General features: G+C 48.4%; 1 non-coding gene across 1 annotated transcript; it reads left to right on the top strand.

The window, feature by feature from the left end:
- The first annotated feature begins 1,813 nt into the window (after positions 1 to 1,813).
- LOC114815397 lies at positions 1,814 to 1,951 on the top strand. Its single transcript, XR_003763160.1, has one exon. It is a non-coding gene; the product is annotated as a small nucleolar RNA SNORA7 (small nucleolar RNA).
- The last annotated feature ends 11,172 nt before the right edge of the window (positions 1,952 to 13,123 follow it).

Here is a 13,123-nt window from a genome sequence, read left to right as displayed (position 1 = left end):
GAGATGGGAGACCCAGGCCTCCTGCCCTCGAACTGATGGCCCAGTCACCAGCTTTGGCAGGTGGAAGCAGAGAGCTCCCTTCAGCTTTTCGAGCCTGGGCCGGAGCTGGCCACGGACAAAGAGAAAGTGTTGCCCTCTGCTCTATGGCTGTCAGCTCTGCTTCTGGGGCTACTGAAGGGAGAAGACCGGGCTTTTGCGGTAGAGCACTTTAAGGATGTGGGGGTCCTGGTCTTCTGCAGAGGTGTGGCCACTGGTCCGTTCGGGACCTGGGGCATGGCGTAGCAGAGAATCAGTGCATTCTGGGACAAAGATGTTTCCATCACCCCCTATCGGGGGAGAGAATTGGCCTGAATATGGAGATATGTGGGCCAACTGAAGGCAATCTCAGGCATGTCTATCCATCACAGAGGACAAAGCTGGAAAAGAACCCGAGAGGTTATAATAATAATAATGATGATGATGATAATGTTGGTATTTGTTAAGCACTTACTATGTGCAGAGCACTGTTCTAAGCGCTGGGGTAGATACAGGGTAATCAGGTTGTCCCACGTGAGGCTCACAGTCTTCATCCCCATTTTACAGATGAGGTAACTGAAGCCCAGAGAAATGAAGTGACTTGCCCACTGTCACACAGCTGACAAGTGGCAGAACGGGGATTCAAACCCATGACCTCTGACTCCCAAGCCCGGAATCTTTCCACTGAGCCCTGCTGCTTCTCTGATATCTGGTCCAGCCTCCAGGTGGACACAAATCAAACCACTCAAGCATCCCTCTGTTAGACTGCGCAGCAGATCCCATCGACCCCTGGCTGTGGCCAAAACTTCAGTCCGCTCCTGGCACAGTTGGGTAGGACAGATGGGTGCATGGTTTTGGAGATCTGTTTGTGATTGTCCAGTTGCCTCCCCATCCTGTCTTTTCCCCTTACCCCATCTGTGACAGACAGGCTCATGGCTTCTCTCCCTCTTGTTTTCTCCTGAACTCTGGCCATTTCTGCCCACGGGACGTCGGGTTCTGCGAGTCCAGTTTGTAAACCACATTCCTAACGTAGACTAGAATGTTGTTGACGAGCGAGATAAGAGTCTCTGGCGGGCTAGACACATTCCAGGGAGAAAACAGTCCTAAGTTATTTTTCCACTTTGGGTGGAGACGAGAGGGGGCGGTGGGAAAGTGTTCTTTGATGGAAATGGGATCCGGGAAGAGCCTTGATGATTGTCCAGAATTCAGTCAGGAGGGACCGGACTGGCCATCCTGTGCCTGTTCTACAAAGTGGGCACTGAAGCAGTTAGTCGCTTGGAGGAGAAAAGAAAAAAGTTGACTCCTGACCCCTCTCTCTTTCAATCTGTCTAATCAGTTAGTGGTCGAATCTTATTGGTTCTTCCTTCACAACATCTCCAGCGTCCGCCCTCTCCTCTCCATCCAAACTGACACCGCTACTGGCCAAGCACTTGTTGAATCTCATCTCAACTAACTCATCAAGCCTCCTCGCTGACCTCCCCTGCCTTCAGACCTCTCCCCTCTTCAGTGCATACTTCACTCTGCTGCCTGGATCATTATGCCAGAACATTGCTTTACACATATCTCTCTGCTCCTTGGGAACCTCTTTCAACATGAAGTGCAAACTCTGGGCCACTGGTTTTAAGGAACTCAATCAGCTGTCTCTCCACTTCTTATCCTCCTTCCCTCCTCTCTCCCTACAACCCAGATCTCCTGCTTTGCTCCTTTTAAACCCACCTAACACTTGGCCTTGTTCTGGTCTCCCACTGGCAAACTCTTGCTTCCCTTCTTTTGTACTGTACTCTCCTAAGCACTTAGTTCCCTCTCAGGATTGCATCTGGAGAGTTTCCTGTACTCAACTACTCTCAGCTACGGGAGGGAGAGTCAAGCAGAGGCCTACCCATTCCACTCCTAGCTTGGGCAGTGGCTAGCGATTGGAAGGCAATCTGCTACAAATCAAAACTCACCTGTGCCTTGGCAGGAGCAGCATGAGAGAGTCGAGGGCGGGGACTCTAGTTTACTGCGTAGAAGGCGGCAATGGTAAACCACCTCTGTATTTTTACCAAGAACACTCTATGAATACACTACCAGAACGACTGCAAGATGGAGTTGGGGTGTTCCGCAAGATGGGTCTAGGGGGTCGCTATGGATCGAAGACAACTCAACAGCATGAGATGACAAGCACTTAGTACAGTGTTTTGCACATAGTATGCGCTCAGTAATTACCATTGATTGATTGGTTCTTCCCGGAACTTCCTCTCCTTCCATATCCTGCAGATCCCCACTCTCCCAAACTTCAAGGCCTTCCTCAGACCACATCTCCTTCAGGAGGCCTTCCCTGACTAATCCCTCATCTCCCTATCCTATTCCCTCTCTCCCCCCACCCGCCGTGTGCCACTTCAGCCCTTCTGTGTCACTGAAGCACTTGGGTATTTTTCCCCTTTCCCACAGTTGTTCTCATTTATATATGTTAAAACTGTTGCTTCCTTCTACCTGTTATTTATTTTAGCATCCATCACCCCCATTAGACTGTGAGCATTTTGAGGGCAGGGATCATGTCTGTTAGTTCTATTGTGTGCTATCAAAAGCTTAGTACAGCTTGAGGAAAAGCATGGCCTAGTGGAAAAAGCATGGCTCTGAGCGTCAGAAGACCTGAGTGCTAATCTCGACTCTGCCATGTGCCTGCTGTGTGACTTTGGGCAAATCATTTAACTTCTCTGTGCCTTGGTTACCTCATCTGTAAAACGGGGATTCAATACTTGTTCTCCTTCCTATTTTGATTGTGAGCCCCAAGTGGGACAGGAAGTGATTATTTGGTATCTTCCCCTGTGCTTAGAATGGTGTTTGACACATAACAATAATAATAATAGTTGTAGTATAGTGAGTGCCTAAAAAATGCCACTATTGTTACTACTACATTGTTCTGCTGTAAGCCCTCAATAAATACTAGTGATTGACTGATTTCTCTCCAGAAGTAAAAAAGCATGGGCCCTGGAGTCAGAGGACCTGCGTTCTAATCCTTGCTTTTCCTGCCTGCTGTGTGACTTTGAGCAAGTCACTTTGACTTCACTTCCCCATGCCTCAGTTTCCTCATCACTAAAATGGGGATTCGATGCCTGCTATCCCTCCTATTTGGACTGGAGACCCCATCTGGACAGGGATTGTCTTTGACCTTATTCACTTGTATCTACCTCAGTCCTCACTCTCTCAGGATCGGTCCTGAAGAGTTTCCAGTACTTTATCAGTCTCAGCTTCAGGAGGGAGAGTCAAGCAGAGGCCTACCCATTCCAGTCCTAGCTTGGTCAGTGGCTAGAGAGTGGAAGGCAGGCCATCTGCTTCAAGTCAAAACTCACCTATGCTGGGCAGCAGCAACATGGGAGAGAATTGAGGGCAGAGACTCAGGTTTACTATGCAGAAGAAGGCAGTGGTAAACCACTTCCATTATTTTATCAAGAAAACTCTATGGATATATTACCACAATGATTGCAGATGGAGGTGGGGGGTTCCAGGAGAGATGTGTCCATGGAGTCTGTGAGTCGGAGACAACTCGACAGCATAAGGCAAGACCCCATTCTTTAGTACAATGCTTGAATAAGCCCCTAATAAATACCACAGTTAATAATAAACAAGCCATACTAGGCGCTGGTGCTCCATGGTCTGCCCAGAACTGCAATGGGGGAGAGCCCCCAGTGGGCTGGGGGAAATGACTTTCACTGATGGCTGGCTTCTGGCAGTTTATGCTTCAAAAAGATCACCAAACACAGATCCTAATGGCCCCAGTCGCATTTAGAAGGGAAGCAGTGTAGACTAAAGGAAAAAGGCATTGGCCTGGATATCGGAGGACCCGGGTTCAAATCCTGGCTCCACCACATAAGTTCATCCTCTAGACTTTCAGCCCGTTGTGGTCAGGGAATGTGTCTGTAATATTGCTGATCTCTCCCAGTGCTTAGTACAGTGCTCTACGCATAGTAAGAGCTCATTCAATAGTATTTATTGAGTGCTTACTATGTGCAGAGCACTGTACTAAGCGCTTGGGATGAACAAGTTGGCAACAGATAGAGACAGTCCCTGCCGTTTGATGGGCTTACAGTCTAATCGGGGGATACGGACAGACAAGAACAATGGCAATAAACAGAGTCAAGGGGAAGAACATCTCGTAAAAACAATGGCAACTAAATAGAATCAAGGCGATGTACAATTCATTAACAAAATAAATAGGGTAACGAAAATATATACAGTTGAGCGGACGAGTACAGTGCTGTGGGGATGGGAAGGGAGAGGTGGAGGAGCAGAGGGAAAAGGGGAAAAAGAGGGTTAAGCTGCGGAGAGGTAAAGGGGGGATGGCAGAGGGAGTAGAGGGAGAAGAGGAGCTCAGTCTGGGAACGCCTCTTGGAGGAGGTGAGTTTTAAGTAGGGTTTTGAAGAGGGAAAGAGAATCAGTTTGGCAGAGGTGAGGAGGGAGGGCGTTCCGGGACCGCGGGAGGACGTGGCCCAGGGGTCGACGGCGGGATAAGCGAGACTGAGGGACGGTGAGGAGGTGGGCGGCAGAGGAGTGGAGCGTGCGGGGTGGGCGGTAGAAAGAGAGAAGGGAGGAGAGGTAGGAAGGGGCAAGGTGATGGAGAGCCTCGAAGCCTAGAGTGAGGAGTTTTTGTTTGGAGCGGAGGTCGATAGGCAACCACTGGAGTTGTTTAAGAAGGGGAGTGACATGCCCAGATCGTTTCTGCAGGAAGATGAGCCGGGCAGCGGAGTGAAGAATAGACCGGAGCAGGGCAAGAGAGGAGGAAGGGAGGTCAGAGAGAAGGCTGACACAGTAGTCTAGCTGGGATATAACGAGAGCCCGTAACAGTAAGGTAGCCGTTTGGGTGGAGAGGAAAGGGCGGATCTTGGCGATATTGTAGAGGTGAAACCGGCAGGTCTCGGTAACGGATAGGATGTGTGGGGTGAACGAGAGAGACGAGTCAAGGATGACACCGAGATTGCGGGCCTGAGAGACGGGAAGGATGGTCGTGCCATCCACGGTGATAGAGAAGTCTGGGAGAGGACCGGGTTTGGGAGGGAAGATGAGGAGCTCAGTCTTGCTCACGTTGAGTTTTAGGTGGCGGGCCGACATCCAGGTGGAGACGTCCCGGAGGCAGGAGGAGATGCGAGCCTGAAGGGAGGGGGAGAGGACAGGGGCGGAGATGTAGATCTGCGTGTCATCTGCGTAGAGATGGTAGTCATAGCCGTGAGAGCGAATGAGTCCACCGAGGGAGTGAGTGTAAATGGAGAACAGAAGAGGGCCAAGGACTGACCCTTGAGGAACTCCAACAGTTAAAGGATGGGAGGGGGAGGAGGCTCCAGCGAAGGAGACCGAGAATGACCGGCCAGAGAGGTAAGAGGAGAACCAGGAGAGGACAGAGTCCGTGAAGCCAAGGTGAGATAAGGTATGGAGGAGGAGGGGATGGTCGACAGTGTCAAAGGCAGCAGAGAGGTCAAGAAGGATTAGAATGGAGTAGGAGCCATTGGATTTGGCAAGAAGGAGGTCACGGGTTACCTTAGAGAGAGCAGTCTCGGTAGAGTGGAGGGGATGGAAGCCAGATTGGAGGGGGTCTAGGAGAGAATGGGAGTTAAGGAATTCTAAGCATTGATTGTAGACGACTCGTTCCAGGATTTTGGAAAGGAAGGGTAGTAGGGAGATAGGACGATAACTGGAGGGGGAAGTGGGGTCAAGAGCAGCTTTTTTTAGGATGGGGGAGACGTGGGCATGTTTGAAGGCAGAGGGGAAGGAGCCCTTGGAGATTGAGTGGTTAAAAATAGAAGTTAAGGAAGGTAGGAGGGCAGGGGAGATGGTTTTAAGAAGGTGAGAGGGAATGGGGTGCGAGGCGCAGGTGGAGGGGGTGGCACTTGCGAGGAGGGAGGAGATCTCCTCTGAGGATACTGCAGGGAAGTATGGGAAAGTAGGGGAGGGGGTTGGTGCGGGGGAGGGGAGAGGCGGAGGGGTGACTTTGGGGAGCTCAGACCTGATTGTGTTGATTTTCGTGAGGAAATAGGTGGCCAGATCATTGGGGGTGAAAGATGGGGGAGGGGGAGGAACAGGGGGCCTAAGGAGAGAGTTAAAGGTCCGGAACAATCGGCGGGGGTGACGGGCATGGGTGTCGATGAGGGAGGAGAAGAAGCTTTGCCTGGCGGAGGAGAGGGCAGAGTTAAGGCAGGAAAGGATAAATTTGAAGTGTGTGAGGTCGGCTCGGTGCTTGGACCTTCGCCAGCAGCGCTCAGCAGCTCGAGCATAGGAGCGTAGGAGGCGGACGGAGGAGGTGATCCAGGGCTGTGGGTTAGTGGAGCGAGAGCGGCGGAGGGAAAGGGGGACGAGAGAGTCGAGATGAGTAGAGAGGGTGGAGTTGAGAGCGGAGACCTGATCGTCTAGAGTGGGAAGAGAGGACAGGGTGGCAAGGTGAGGAGAGATGCTATTGGAAAGACAAAGAGCTCTATAATCACGATTGATAACTGCTGTGTGACTTTGGAAAAGTCACTTAACTGCTCAGTGCCTCAGGTTCCTCAACTGTAAAATGAGGATTCAATACTTATAGAAGGTAAGCTCGCTGTAGGCAGTGAATGTGACTGTTTGTTGTATTGTACTCTCCCAAGCGCTTACTACAGTGTTCTGCACACAGTAAGTGCTCAATAAATACAATAAAATGCATTAGTGAATGAATGAATGAATGAATACCTGTTCTCCCTCCTAGACTGTAAGTCCCAAGAGGACCCTGATTATCTTGCATGAAGCAGCGTGGCTCAGTGGAAAGAGCCTGGCCTTGGGAGCCAGAGGTCATGGGTTTGAATCCCGGCTCTGCCACTTGTCAGCACTGTGCCTCAGTGACCTCATCTGTAAAATGGGGATTAAGACTGTGAACCTCACGTGGGACAACCTGATCACCCTGTATCTCCCCCAGCGCTTAGGACAGTGCTCTGCACATAGTAAGTGCTTAACAAATACCAACATTATTACTATTATTACCCCAGTGCTTAGCACACAGTATGCACTTGAGTACCACAGTGAGTGGTTATTGTTTAGACTTCCAGGCTTGGAACATGCACAGCGATCACAGGGTCTTTCCAAGGGGCATGCTCTGTTTCTCCGCATTCCCATTCCTTACGGGGGGAGGGATGTGGGCTGGGACACTGGATGGAGGGGGGAGAGGGGCCATGCCAAAACTCTGGCTCCAAGGTACACTGTCCCTTCCCCTTCTCCAAGGGAGCAGACCTTGGCCTTGACCAGAACCTGGCTGACCACCAATGGTCCAATCTTTTGCGAAGATGGTCAGGGAATGAAAGCACCATAGACATCCAAGGAGGCTGTGGGTTAAAGATTAAACCAAATCAGTAGAAATCCCAGACTCTTCCCCCAGGCAATGGAACCAAGAGATGTTGTTGATAACCCTTGGCCTTTTTGCTTTTCTAAGATTAAAAAGTAAATAAAATGATGCTACTTCTTAAGCACTTCTTTTGTGCCAAGCACTCTTTTTAAGCTTCCAGGTAGATAGAGTTAATCAGGTTGGAGCAGTCCCCCTGTCCCACAATAGGCTCACACTTTTAATTCCCCTTTTTCACATGAGAGAACTGAGGCCCAGAGAAGTGAAGTGACTTGACAGCAGACATGCGGCAGAGCCAGGATTAGAACCCAGGTCTTTCTGACTCCCAGGCCCGTGTTCTATTCATAAAGCCACACTGCTTAGGATCACTCATCGTCGTACAGTCTCTAACTTCACCAATGCTGAAATCCCACACCCTCCTCACCTCCCTTCTCTCCCACCGTCCATTATTCTCTGCTTCCACAGACATTCTGCTCTCTAGATCCTCCTCCACTTGTCCCAGAATATCGAGCTCCACTTGGACTCCCTACCAGACCTCCCCACCCTCTCTGCTGACCTTGACTCCCTTGCCTCCCGTCCCTCTGCCAGTCACGCACTGCCAAGCCCTTGCCCAGGATTACTTCCACAGAACATGGGCTCTGCTCCAGTACCTATGCCAAGGAGCACTGTTGGTAGGAGCCCATGAACAGTCTTGGGCCTCTTCAAAATCATCCTTGCTTGTTTCAATGCTGGTCTCTTCCGCTTGGCAGCTTCTCCTCCACTGATCTCCATGCCCTTCACCCCTACCAATTAGTCCAGAACTTAAACTCCGTCCTGAAGCCCCCTTCACCGTTACTTCCCCCTCTCTCTTAACCCCTGATAATCTGGGAAACTACTTTGTTGGCAAACATCAAAACCATCAGACATGAACTCCTCAAAATCTTTTGACCCCACCTACCACTACCTCATTCTCTCAGCCATTTCTCCAAGTGTGATCTCTTGCCTGCTTTTAAAATCTTCTCCTTCTACCAGGGCTCAGGCCCCAACTGAGAAGTCATCTTCTCAGAACACTTGTACCCACTCCTCTTCCCTCCCTGACTGCCATCTTCAACCAATACCCTCCGATAGCTCTTTTCCTTCTGCCTTCAAACATATGCTCATCTTCCTGGTCCTAAAACAATCTTCTCTGGGCCCCACATCCCTTTCTAGCTATTGACCCATCTCTCTCCTTCCCTTCTTGTCCAAACTCATCAAATCGTTTTTTGTACACCTGCTGCCTCCACTTCCTCTCCTCCCATTCCCTCCTTGCCCCATTTCCAATCTCTTCACTCCACTGAGACTGCTGCCTCCAAGGTCACCGAAGACAGCCTCCTCACAAAATCCAATGGTCTCTATAATAATGGGATTTTAAAAAATGCTTACTCAATAGGCCATGAACTGAATTAAGCACAGATACAAGGTAATTGAGTCAGACACAGTCCCTATCCCATATGGAGCTCACAGACTAAGAGGGAGGGCAAACAGGTACTTTAGTCCCATTATACTGATGAGGAAACTGAGGCACAGAGAAATTAAGTGACTTGCCCAAGCTCATCCAAAAAGGCCACAAGAACTTCTGGGTCCTGGTGGGGGTATCTGGTCAAGTCACCTTCCCTCGGGCATCTATGATAGATGGAGGGGATCCAGTGGTTTAGCTCCCTGCTGCTGCTGCTGTGATGTAGCACTGTTTTTTTTAATGGTATGTGTTAAGTGCTTTCTATGTGCCAGGCACCATACTAAGCGCTGGTGTAGATACAAGCTAAGCAGGTTGGACGCAGTCCCTGTCCCACATGAGGCTCAGAGTCTCAATCCCCATTTTACAGATAAGGGAACTGAGGCACAGAGAAGTGAAGTGTCTTGTCCAAGGTCACACAGCAGACAAGTGGCAAGGCCAGAATTAGAACCCAGATTTTTCTGACTCCCAGGCCCAGGCTCTATTCACTAGGCTAAGCTGGTTCTCATTTTTGAAATGGGAAAGGGAACAGGACAGTTGGAGAAATCAGGCTCCAAATGACATGACGTAAGGGTGTCCCCTTCCCCTGTGTGCTGGAGCCTGGACTGTCATTGTCATCCCAACCCACCATTTCTGGACTTTAGTGCAGCCACTGTCACCCTGTCCCTCTGCTCCTGCCCCTCATTCACTGTGATGTTTGTTAAACACTTACTATGTGCCAAACAGTGAACTAAAAGCTGGGGTAGAAGCAGCATGGCACAGTGGATAGAGCATGGGCCTGGGAATCAGAAGGTCAGGGGTTCTAATCCTGTCTCCACCACTTATCTGCTGTGTGGCTTTGGGCAAGTCACTTCACTTCCCTGGGACTCAGCTACCTCATCTGGAGAATGGAGATTGAGACTGTGAGCCCCATGTGGGACAGGGACTGTGTACAACCCAATTTGCTCGCATCCACCCCAACGCTTAGTACAGTGCCTAGCACATAGTAAGTACTTAAATACCACAATTATTATTATTATTCATTCAGTCAGTTGTATTTATTGAGTGCTTACTGTGTGCAGAGCACTTTACTAAGCACTTGGAAAGTACAGTCTAGATGGGGGGAGATAGTCTACAAGTGGGGAGATCATATATTATTTTAATATGTAATATACAATATATTATATAATATATAAATATTATACATATAACATAATATATTATCAAAACGTGCTAATCAATTTGGACATGGCAGTCAAGCTTGGAGCCCTCGCTATCCCAAGAACACAGAAAGGAGCAGGGATTAGACTCCCCATTTAAGCAGGCATCATCCCACACCTGATGGTAGATCAGATATAATTATTGTTTATAACACTGATGAGAAGCAGCATGGCCTAGTGGAAAAAGCACAGAATTGGGAGCCAGGGATAATAATAATAATAATAACTGTGGTATTTGTTAAGCACTTACTATGTGCCAAGCACTATTCTAAGCACTGGGGTAGATATGAGGTAATCAAGTTGGACACAGTCCATGTCCCTCATGGGGCTCACAATCTTGACATCCATTTTACAGATGAGGACACTGAGGCACAGAGAAGTGAAGTGACTCGCCCAAGGTCACACAGCAGAAATGTGGCAGAGCTGGGATTAGAACCCACGACTTCTGACTTCCAAGCTTGTGCTCTTTCCACTGGGGCATGCTGGTTCTTCGGGTACACTGGGGACCTGGGTTCTGATCCCAGGTCTGTCGCTCGAGCAAGGCACTGAACTTCTCGATGCCTCAATTTCCACGAGGCTCAATTTCCATAAGAGGCTTAAATGCCTCTTCCCCTTTCCCCTTAGACAGTTAACCCCTTGGGGAACAGGGACTGTCTGATTGTTTTGAGTCTACCTCAGGGTTTAATGTAGTACTTGGCAAATAGTAAGGACTTTAAATACCACAATTATCATTATTATTAACCTACGTGCAAGGGTATAGTTCTGACTGGAGGCTGGAGACTAGCCTCTATGACCTCTCAAGATTATCTGATTTGACAATGACTTGGAGGGAAATTTCCCCCTTCCCCATCCAAACCGCATGCAGCAGGTGACACAGGAAAAAAGATGGAGAGTGGAGAGAAAAAAGACAGAAAAATGGCACGCTGCGAAAACCACTGCTTTGGACCACTCTATTTCAAATGCATTTCAGCCTAGGTCATATAAACAGGCTTATTTTTTAATATACCCCCTGTATCTTTCAATTAACCATACATTGTGCATAATATATTTTTATGACCATATTTCAAGACATGGATAGCAGAAACACATGTTAACAAACTCATACTAGCTCCAGGGACAGGATCACTGGGTTACGAGATATTATGACTCCATATGTTTCAGCCACATACGGTCCTCATAACAGGATCTTGGGCTTTAATTCATGACGTCTTCTGGGTGGGGATTACCTAAAGGGATGGAGATCACAGAGAAGGCCCAGGATCTCTGGGAGACAAAGATTTACACGCTGGGTTGGCAATGAAAGTTCATTCTTCAGGGCTGGGCCTGTTCTCTGGCAAGCTCTTGGTTCTAATGTTCAAGCTCCAAAGATTTCACCACCATCCACCCATGCAATGAAGGGAAGATATTTTGGCAAGACTAGAACAGGAGTTGGTGTAGGTCTGCATGGCCTAGTGGAAAGAGCACAAAGGTGAGAATCAGAGGACCTGGCTTCTAATTCTACTCTGTCGCTCGTCTGCTTTGTGACCTTGGGAAAGTCACTTACCTTCTCTGTGCCTCAGTTTTCTAAAATGCAGGTTAAGACTGTAAGCCCTTTGTGGGCTAGGAACTGTGTCCAACCTGTTTATCTTGTATCGATCCCAGTGCTTAATATAGTGCCTGGCACATAGTGAGCACTTAACAAATACCACAATTATTACTATTATTATCATTATTTTTATTAGTGCTGCTTATGAAGATGTTGGGGGTTCTGGGGTTTGGCTCTGGCTACCTGCACCCCCTAGATGTTCCCAATCTTCAAGCAGCACCCGGAGGGGTGGATTTTAATGAAATATGTGGTTGATTCAAATCTCAGCAAAATTAGAACCAACAGAAACAAGGATTCATTCAATCGTATTTATTGAACACTTACTGTGTGCAGAGCACTGTACTAAATGCTTGGGAATTATAATTCAGCAACAAATAAAGTTGGCATATTATCCAACCTTGTCCAGAGCCAGAGTGAGTCAGATCCATCGCCCATCCAGTCCAGGTCTGTCCCCAGCAGTCAGTGAATCAATCAATCACTGGTATTTATTGAGCACTTACTGTTTGCAGAGAAGTGACAACTGAACCCTTGAAAGAACCATATGACTGATGGTTGCCTTCTGGAATAACCATCCTCTTGGTTATGGAGGGACCATCTATTACCTCTAACTTTTCCCCTAGAATAGTCCTTGGGGGATTTGCTTTAATCCCTCTGCCTCCATTTCCCTCATCCACAACTACAAAAGGGAAGGGAAGAAGATACTCTAAGCTTTCAAATTCCTTTGTTGACCCATCACTTTCTTCTAATTCTACCAGCGGGAAGCAGCATGGTCTAGTGGAAAGAACATGGGCCTTAGTGTTAGAGGACCTGGGTTCTCATCCCAACTCTGTCACTTATTTGCTGGGTGATCTTGAGTGAGCCACTTAACTTCTCCGTTCCTTTGTTCCCTCATCTTTAAAATGGGGAGTCAATCAATCATATTTATTGAGTGCTTACTATGTGCAGAGCACAGTACTAGGTGCTTGGGAGAGGACTATATAACAGTATAATAGAGTGGAATACATGATCCTTGCCCACAGTGAGCTTAAAGTCTAGAGGGGGAGACAGACAATAATATAAATAAGCAAATTATTGACACATGCATAAGTCCAGTGGGGGTGAGGGAAGGGTGAATAATATAGTGAGTCCACAATAAGCTGCCTATTGATGACTGTTTGCTATCCCACAATCAACAACAAGGAAGAGACTGGCAAAGGCACTGATGGGCTTTATTGGAGACAGGTGATTGTGGGCCTGTCGGGGAGGATCATGGAGGGAGGCAGGGCTTTCTCTCCCTGTTCTACCCAGTAACAGGCCTGGGCCAATCAATGACTATCATCTAGAGCCCCAGTTGGGATGCCTAAGACAGATGAAAGGCAGTCAGTGGTTTTGAATAATGAGGGGCAGCTGGAGGCATGAACAGAGAAAGCAGCAGAAGTATGCAGACAAGCAAGGAGGAAGGGTGCTGAGATCAGCACTTGGAAGCAGAAAGGAACATTTGCCGAATGGGCTCCTTTGACTCCAGACTGGTATGGGACCCTTAGTGG

This window comes from Ornithorhynchus anatinus, chromosome 11, assembly GCF_004115215.2.
Source record: "Ornithorhynchus anatinus isolate Pmale09 chromosome 11, mOrnAna1.pri.v4, whole genome shotgun sequence".
NCBI lineage: Eukaryota > Metazoa > Chordata > Mammalia > Monotremata > Ornithorhynchidae > Ornithorhynchus > Ornithorhynchus anatinus.
Note: the sequence above shows the minus strand (reverse complement) of the source record. Positions and strands in the feature narration are given on the sequence as shown.